A 10,466-nucleotide genomic window follows, 5' to 3' on the forward strand; every position below is an offset into this window, starting at 1 on the left:
ACCATGTCAAGATTGTGGGAGAGAAGGAAGGAATATCACTTGTAGCTTTCTTGCTTGCACAATGGGGGAATACACACACAGGTGGAGGCTGAAAACAGGTTTCCTCTTCTTAGTTGTGTAAACCAAAAGAATTCAAGTACAAAAAAAATAGAAGAACCCTATATGTGGGTCTCAAACCAAACTCAACTAACTAAGGTGGCATACTAACTGAGCCACGAACTAGAGTAGATAAGGATAGCTCTCATCTAGCTATTATTCATGGGCGGTGTACCAACCGCATCTGCAGCTAACAAGTCGGTGACATAAATGCACAATGGTCACCCTTGGCATATCACAAGTGGAGCTCAATATCTCAACACTTTGATCTCCTTGTAGAAGTGGTGAGAACAGTATTTGAAGCCTTTTTTACACATGTCCCCATGATGATGTCTTACATGTATATTCGAGGTGATCTTCCGATTTCAAAGGATGAGGATTTGTCTTGGGATGACTGCTCTGAAGTTTCTTGGCTTCCAATAGTAGATTCTATTCCTATGAATTCTCGACAATTAAAAGTCTTTTCATGTTTAAAGAATGCTAATTATGGAAGGATCTTTTGGCCAATATTTCTATACAATCTTATTTTGACATATACTTCTTTGAAGCTTACAATCGTCGCTCTGTTTTAGGTCCATTAGTACCTTCACTCACTTATTATCAATAGATGGCCTATAGATTCGATTCTTATTTTTCCACACTTCAATTGACTCCTCATAGTATTCTTTCTCTTCTTTTTCAACCTCAATTAGATCCCCAAATTCCTATTTTTACTCATTGCTTGTTCATTCTAGATCATGTTTTTTCATGTCCTTCTCCTTGTTCTTCATCGTCTACTACACTCCTTTCTACTTTTTCAACATTTTTCTTGACTCCTTTCTTATCAGAATTTGTTAAATTACATGAATCTTCATCTTTAAGTCTTTCTTATTTTTATGAATTTGCATATCTATCACTTCATCCTTTAGTTTACAGATACCTAGATGTCGAGGATGGAGTCATAGATTCATCAACGAGTTTCTAGATTGATTGACTTGTCATTCCAAGGGAATAGAAGACTCATGTACTTGCAATTCTTTCAAAATCCTCCCAAGACATTTGTGGATGAATTCCTCGCCATAGACAGATTTAGAAACCATGAAGCTTTTAATCGTGATACACTCCATTGAATCTTGATGTATTTTTGCTGATTTATAATAATATATTATGTTTTTTGGTGGTGCCATTCAAGTGACTATTGTATGTCTAGTGCATATGTGGTGTGTGAGCTGTGTATGAAGGGGTCGTGATTTAATAAAGCTGATCGAGATGATGGTTCTTTAGTGACTTCTTGGTTTTGATGAATTGCAATGGATAGAATAAACCTATTATATCCTTTACAAGTGTGTAATGATTTTATTGTTTAAGGATAAGTTAATAGATAAAAGGTGTTTTCCTTTCATTAGAATTGCTTGTCAGATACAGTTATTAGTTGGAGTCAAGGATTTGCTCGAGCTAGAGTTTGTGATTGATGATGGTTATTTTAGAGCTTTTATTATCTTTTTCCAAGGTCGCGAGGACGCTCCTTGATTAAGTGTGGGGATATGTTGAGTGCTCAAATGACTTTATTTTTAAGCTATTTTTAAACTAGATTTTTGGGTGATTTTTGTTTGATTTTGTAGTTGATTGATTGGATTTTGGATGGTTTGGAAGTGTTTTGAAGTGTGTCGGAATGTATTGAGTAGGTTTGAGAAGCTCATGATGGTTTTAGTTGAGTTATGATATGATGATTAGTTTTGTGGTATGTCTATTCTAATAGGTCTATTTTTGCCTTTGTTTTGGTTTGTTTTATTCCTGTTTGAGGGGTTATGATTGTAGATGAGTGGTTTGAGGAATAATTGAGAGTGTGTTGGATGGTTTTTAATGGGTTGAGATGGTTTTGGTTTGCACTATATAGTTTTTATACCTTCTATAGACCTTCTATAGCGTATTGTTAAGCTTTTGTAAGCCTTACGTTGTCTTCTGTATGCTTTTGTAAGTGTTCTGATGGATGGATGTTTAGCTTGGGGATGTTTTCTAATCTTGGAAAGAGAATAATGGAAGCTCTTAATAGCTCGAAGAAGCAGAAGAAGTAGTTGTTGAATATTGAAGTGGCAGTAACACTGATGAGTTCTCAAGGGACACTATAATGTCTTAGGTGGTGCCTTTTCATATCAAGCATACCTGTTGGTAGGGGTATCCACAACCAAGAGATGACTATTAAGTGTGATTTGTTGTTATCTCATGTACTATCAAGAGAGAGCATATGTGAGAGAGTGTGTATATGAGAGAGAGCCAATTTCTAAGAAGAAACATTGTATATATATGGGAGAGATTGAGAGAGACTATGAAGATGATGAAATATGAATACTATGTGATGAATTCCATTCAAAGTTTATCATTCCTTGTGTTCTTTTGGTTCTTTGATGGGTTTTATGAAGAATATAAAGAATATGTTGAAGATTTATTGTGATAAATTCGTGGGAGATTCACTATATAATGCTACGTGAAGATTAGTTGTTCTTGGTGTTCTTTTTCTTCTTCTCGTTGATTAAAGTATGAAGAACATGCTTGTTGGTGAGATAAGATATATTTTCTTGCAATAGTTTCCCTATTTTCTCGGTATTCCGCTTGGGGCTCCAAGCAACTAGACTATCACATCTCCTTCTTTTGTATATGCTTCTAATGAATTGCGAGGTGGAACAATTAGGGTTGAGAGCATAATATTTTTGCTAAATATTATGTTGATCTTTTCAATCTTCCTCTCTAGAGTTGCACTTCTAAACTTTCGATCTTTGGTTAGTTATTCAATCTTATCTGGGAGCAGGGGTTGATGACATAATAGCAGACAAGTTGGCCATCATCGCACATGCACATTCCTCCTCCTTTTGCTCCCTAGAGGTTAGCCAATTGCCCTAAAGAGTGATCGAGTGCTACAATGTGTTTACAAATTCCCCCCAAGGGTCCCGATTACCATTGCTCAAGTCATCCCCTAGCTTAGTTGTTGAGGCACCTAAAAGCATGTACTAAGAAGATTTCCACCCAGTTCTATACGTCATGTCCTCCTTTACATGTAGGTGAACGTTTGGAACCTAGCTCAGAGGGCTCTGAGCGGGTTTGTCAATAGTGACGAAGCAATGGAGGATGTGGTAGCAAAAGGTAGCAATGAAGTGGACATAATGGCTCTACAATCTCATAAAAGGAAGAGGGACAAAGAGAACTCCACCTTTGTGGGGAATGTGCAAGCTATATCTATCGAGCAAGATAGCAACTATGTCAAAGTTAACCAACAAAGTTCACAATAAGATTACAATCTCTGATTAAAGACTAATCCCCAAGTGGCTTTAGACCTCCTAGTTGAAGCCCTACACAAGAACATGAAGAAGCACTTGCATTTTAATACTCATGGGGTTCTTGTCTTCTTCATAGGGAATCCATCCAAAGCCATGATGGCTCGATGTGCAATACACCCCTCAATAGGTGGAGCAAATCTTTTGTAGAGGTAAGGGGTTTTACGAGGTCCTCTTCAACAATAGAGAGGTTGCGTGCAAAGCGTTGGATCAAGGCATCTACTTTTGGGGAATTTATCTAGCCTATGGAGTAAGGCAAAGGATCACTTTGCAAAAGATGTCCAATCAAGGCCAAAATCTTGGATCTTCTTCCTTATCTTTGGTGCATGTTACTGGACATTACCACAATGAGTTGGGAAAGCATCTGTGCATCCTGCCCCTTTCAGAAACCATGGTGCATTCTCTGGAGCCTAGAGGAGGAGAAACATGAATTTGTAGACCTAGATATTCCACATGTTGGTGAGCTACAACTTTAACCGGTTTGGAGTAAGTTTGCATGTTCATGTCACAACTATGAAAAATGGGTCCACTAGATCAGAGAGTGCTTGGAGTTGGTGGACAGAGAAGATAGAGCCAATCAATCATGGATTCCATCATGGGTGGAAGTGACCAAAAGAAACTCCCTTGCAAACAAAGGCAAAGACTTAATGGCACAAGATGGCAATATCGAGGATGGTTGGCAACAAGTTAGAGGCAAGAAAGATAAGTCTTATCCACTCCAAACAAGTGTCCAAAACTTAGACAATGTTACTTCTAACTAACATTATGTCAAGGGGTTTTGTTCCAAGGTAACTATCCTAAATAACTTAAGAGGCAAAGCCAACTCTTTTGCTCAACTTAACAAGATCCCTTTGGAGGAACTGGTGAAAGAATACCCCAAACTGGATGCTAAAGCCCGGGTAGCCTCAAGCAGGGATATAGAGACCAACTAGCCAACAAGCATATTGATTGGTTTCTAGCAAAACTCCATTTTTCACTACAAAGCAACCTAGGGACATTGACATTAATAGAGTTTACTCAAGGAGGTGGTTGCCAAAAGGAGCGCACAAAGGAAGGAAAGAGGCCATTTAAACCCCTTTCAATCAATCTAATGGAGATAGTCAATGAGAAAATTAAGCTAGTCACAATCAAATGCAAGGGCCAAAAGACACCTCTTTTGGAGTTGGGTGTACAAGCATAATTTTGACATGGTTATGGTGCAAGAGTATAAATCACACAAGTGGGGGGTAGGGGGGGACACTCCCAATTCTCCTATAAAGACTATAATTTCTTTGTGAGCAAAGGTACATGCAACTACTCAAGGTGTTTGATAGTATAATCAAAAACACCTTGAACACGTCCTTGATCTTCCAATCTGAGGGTGTCATGTTGGTTGTTATTATTGAATGGGATAGAGAGCCTCTGACATTGATTGACATCTATAGGAGGTTGAGTGATTAGATAATAAGGAAGATTCAATGGGAACCAATTCTTGATATCATAATAGGTAACTACTTGATTGGGGGCAATTTCAATATAGTGGTCCATCACGAGGATGCCTCCACTAACTCAATAGTATCCTATGAGGAAGAACGAACAACTTGGCATTCGACAGTGGACAATGGGGTTTTGCTAGACATGGTGGACTACATTGGTTCCTCTCACTCGACATTCTTACAAATCCCTCACCCATAAGGATTATTGCTCTCATTTAAACCAATGGTACTACTCGCAAGCAAGGGAGTGGCTCCATAACGTGGTCCTATAATGGGTGCAAATGCTAATTGTCTCCTCTCTAACCACTTCCCAATTACCCTTGAGTCGAGATCATTTGAGCCCTCTAGAATGATGGGCAAACAAAAGTGCCTAATTTTCACATACATGATTATAGTTGACATAGCCAAATTGTGAAGGCCACAAACAACCTATCTATACTACATTTTTTTCAACTTTTGCAAGTTAGCATGTCCAATTCTTCTATGCCATAACTCAACATCCTTGTCTTGTCCATGTCCAATCTCCACATACATAGAACTTTGTATGATAGGAGCTGCTACATCCAATGCAAACAACCTGTCTTTCTTTTGACCATGTCTTTCTTTTGACCATGATAGGAGCTGCTACATCCAATGCAAACAACCTGTCTTTCTTTTGACCATGTCTTTCTTTTGACCATGATAGGAGCTGCTACATCCAATGCAAACAATCTGTCTTTCTTTTGACCATGATAGGAGCTGCTACATCCAATGCAAACAACCTGTCTTTCTTTTGACCATGAGCAATCAACCTACCAAGATTTCCATTTCAAAAATCGTCAATGAAACAACTATACTTATTCAGCCTTACTTGTAGCCATTTGTGCAACTGAAGCTAAATTCTTAGTGATGGTAGGCACATACGAAACATCTCCATGCTTATTATCCATTCCATCTCTAGTCACCAATAGAACACTGCCGATGTGAACAATCTTATGCATGCTATCATCTCTCGTAGCAACATACTCTTCACTTTGCATTTGTTACTTCCTATAAAACCATTTTGCATGATGTGTCATATGGCCTGTAGCTTCTAAATCCAAAAACTAATAATTCTCTCTAGTGGGATGTGTCATGCTTCCAAATACATGCGCCATAGCAAAAAGATGACCTCTAGGTGATGAACCACCTCTAGAATCATAGCCTATGCCTCCATAACCACTTGCATGATAACTATACTATATCCTTCCACAACCTCTAGACATAGCATTCTACTTATAGCATTCCTTCTCAAAATGGCCAAATTGTCCATAGTAATGACAAGCACCATCTCTATGAGGACTAGACCATCCTCTACCTTGAGAAAAGGATCTCCCACTACCTTTATGCATAAAGTCTCCATGACCAAAAGTGCTATAACCATGAGTAAAGCTATCTCCATGATCATATGAAGATCCTCTAGCTTTGGATGAGTTGGCATGACCTCTCTAGTGGTAGAATACACTGTCCTAACTAGCATTTTTCCCATTGCTAGATGCATTAAGGCCCAACTTTCTTTCTTCAGTAAGCAACAAGGCAACCAATTTCTCAAAGTCTAGAATTGCCTCTCACAAAAATAGAAGTGTCAAGGGATTTGTATGCAAGTCCAAGTCCATTCAAAGTAACACAAACCAAGTCATCATCCACAACTACATTTATCAAAGCAAGGTCTTTCACAATCTACTTTATCTTTGCAACCTAATCACCAATGCTTCAATTCCCACACCATGGACCATGCAATCTTTGCATTAGCTATATCTTCCTTGCATATGTGCAAGTGCCATATATTTTCTCAATGATCTCCCAAGTGTCTTTGCATGTCCTAGCTTTCTTGATGTGTAGGATCAAGGTCTCAAAAATGCATATTGATATCCAATGTTTGCATCTTTGTTTGTAAGCCTTCTTTTGGAAATTTCCATGCTATCAGAGCTCGCACTGTAACTATCCTTAGTCAACTTGTCACCAACGATTTAGGTAGTTTGTGCCATTTTTTACACTATGACAAGTGTACTTTCAAAAAAACTAGAAGATCCAATGTGCTAAATCACTATTCAAGCAGATGAACAAGTCTCAAGCATCAACCACGACCAAAAAGCATCATAAATACCCCAAAAAATACACACAAAATGAGTTTCAATTATATGGTTGTCATACATATATCCAAGTGCTATCAAATGCATCCATACATCATGTCCATATTTTATACATCAATTGTCTAGCAAGAACCCCTAGAAACGGGGTTCAAACGATGCATGCATGGTCCAAAAGGCATCAAAATACAAATCTTAAATTGATAATTTTTCCTACCATTTTTCTACAATTTTTTGTGCCAATAATGAAATCTAGGACAAGTTTAAACCATAGTAATTTTTATGGAATTTTTCTAATAAATTTTCCCTTCAGATTGGCACTCGACAATTGCATAGAAATCAGCCTTTTAATTCTTGAAAAAACAACTTCTGTCCACTACAATGTGAACATAGAAATTGTGAACTGCTTCAAGCTAAACAAACTTAGCCCTACTCAATATGAAACTAGCTTCAAAAATAACAAGTTCAATTCTATCCAGTGTGAAACCAAAAGCAAACTAGTTCAGTTGCCTTCTCATGGTGAAAAATGGAAGTGGGTTTTATTTAACCTTAAAGGTTAAGATCTAATAATAAATTTCTAGGGACATAATTATTAGCATGCAACCCTTTAGAGATAGCACCATATTCGTCAAGTCTTCTACGTGGCTTCATGGTAGCAATCTGGGGAAACATGTCCTCCTGTCCTTTTCAATTGCATTTTTGAGCTTTAGTTCAAGTATCAAGCACTATAAAACATAATAATTCTTCTCTCTTGTCTTTGTGAACTTAAGTCATCTTCTTCTATGGACAATCAACTCCTATGCTTCTTCACAATTTTCTTGTGCGCTTCGAGGCACAAGCAGGTCCCTTACTCAAGGAAGCCCCAAGCTTAACCCAAGCTTTTAGCATAAGCATACATCTCGATTTGAAACCCAAAGCAAATTGAAACCTCACTATCATTCATGATTTCTAGCCTTCAATGGCTTCTCGGATGGATTCAAAGTGAGCTCTAATACCACAAATCCGACCTACAATGGCTCTCTCAATCCTTGTACTTATTTTAAGTTGATTAGAAGAGAATTTGTACCTGATATAATGGCGGACAACAAGCTTTGAATACGATATAGACCTCGATTCATTGCACTCCTCAATCTGATTCTTGACTCCCACACTCCCATTCCAATACCAATTAAAAGAATTCAATTTAGATGTGCAACGAAAGGGAGATGGCATAAGATATGGAGGCTCAATCAATCTTCTTCCTCCTCCTCGTTCTTCTCCTCTCAATACACACAATGAGTATCTCCCAAAGTGGATGAATACTTTGACTTTAGGAAACTTTACACAACCTCTTTTCCACCTCAATACAACCATAAGGTATGACAACCTATGTCATATTTCTCAACATATTGGTATTGGTGCACATCATAGACCATATGACAAGGCCAACACCTTGTTGGTTGAGCAACATTGTGGCATAAAGAAGAAGCCCAACAATGTATTTGCCTTGAATATGGTGTTGATTGTCCCCAAGTCCTCCTCTGGAAGGGGTAAGGACATATATAGCATTCAATCATCTTGAATTACATCAATGAAGGGCATGTTCTTCTCATTGATGGCATGGGGATTGTATACTTAGCAATACGAATCTACACATTAGCAATGCATGAGATCCTTATGAAAGCGAAGGCACAGTCATGCACATGCATGTGAATGGCACATGTTTACCTTGTTTTCAAGTTTAGACATCATGGCCTCAATGGACATTAACATCCTTTTATCATTTGTGGCCCCCCTAAGAAGCACAAAGGTAATGTAAAATGGTGAAGATAATCCAAAGAAACCCATACTCCAAATGCATAAGGACATATTACATTTGGTTCACATTCGATAAACCATCATTTGGACCTCTTTCTACATTGTGAAGAATCTAAATGTGACACAATCCGAGATACACACTCTATATGGTGTTCTTTGAACACATTCATTTTGGCTACATACTAAGACATGCCAACATTAAATAAATCATCCTTTTGCATTGGATGACACTTGGGTTTATAGCCAAATAGTATTAGTATAGGTCTTTTCTAATCTCATGTACATGATCCTCATATTTATTACAATTGATAATAATGATATGTTGTGTTACTTCTACAAACTCCACACAAATCTAGAATGGACATCCACATTTCTTAGATGATCTCAATCAACTCATATGTCGTCTTGATCAAATTTCCCTCCATGATGGCATGAATAGTCAAGACAATCATTATGAGCCTCGCCTTCTGATGATCATTATGCCTCCTAGCTTGCCCTCAAGATAAGTCCTATATATGCCAAATGTCCTAATGGAGACTATCTTACTCATGCACTTGGAGATCATATAAGAAATCAAGGATATGAGAGGAATTTGCCATTTCTTTGATGCTTTATTGGTTCACAAGCACATGAATGGACTACCACTTTCACATACATAGTGGGGATACCATGGTTTCTTTTATTGTTGGACCAATTTATTTTGACTTTCTCAATTGGAAAATTGACTTCCCAATGCTCAAATACAGCCATCTGTACTTGTTTTTCTTACTGTATCTAAGAGAACGATAGTATCATACTCTTGTTTTTGTTTATTTACTTTACTTTACCACCTTCCGAAGTAGCAGGCATCACTCTATCTATTGCAATGCAATTGCCCGCTTGCAACTATTTGCCTTCACTTTCTTTTGAAGTTGCACCATGATTTGGCAAGAGCATGTTGACTATTCTTCTTATTTCCATAATTTTTTAGTTCCTTGCAAATGAAATAATTCACATGTCAAATGTTTGAACATAGTTCTATTGACCGCAACACATTGATATACATTTTTAATGATTATAGTTAACAATGTAATATACATTATTAGTAGTTATAGCTAAAAATGTGAGTGCAAAAGATAGAGAAAAGAAATATAGACTCTAGAGCACATCCAAGAGAAAAGCATCCCTATTAAAACCCATCCAGTGTGTGTATGATTCAAAGCAAAAAGCTATACCAAGGGGTTCAACATATATCCAAGGGAATAGTAATGGAACTATTGTTAGACTCCTTGGTATCTTGGACTTACGGATATGGATACAACTATCATACCTTTATGATTATCATAGGAAAAGATTCAACTACTATTTCTAAGATGATGTGAGTGTATGAATCTTAAATGAATCAATGAAGCCCATCCCTAGCGATATGATCTCATGACTAGCTATTCAATTGCTTATATGCATGCACATTCAAAGTCTATTCAAGGCTTATCTCTGTGTGAACAAGGATTATTGAAAGTCATATTGAATTGGCATAAGTGTGATGGAAAACCTTGATAGAATGGAATGTACAAAGGAGATATATTGTTTCTATCAAAATTACACTTCCTTAGGGTTGAAGGGAGGAGTACTTGAGACCACACACCAACAAATAAGACTTTATGAGTCATACAACTTGGTTTTGTTTGTTTACATTGACCTTT

This window comes from Lygodium microphyllum, chromosome 7 (genome assembly GCF_053477565.2).
Source record: "Lygodium microphyllum isolate KBCC chromosome 7, Lygodium_microphyllum_v1.1.10, whole genome shotgun sequence".
Taxonomy (NCBI): Eukaryota; Viridiplantae; Streptophyta; class Polypodiopsida; order Schizaeales; family Lygodiaceae; genus Lygodium; species Lygodium microphyllum.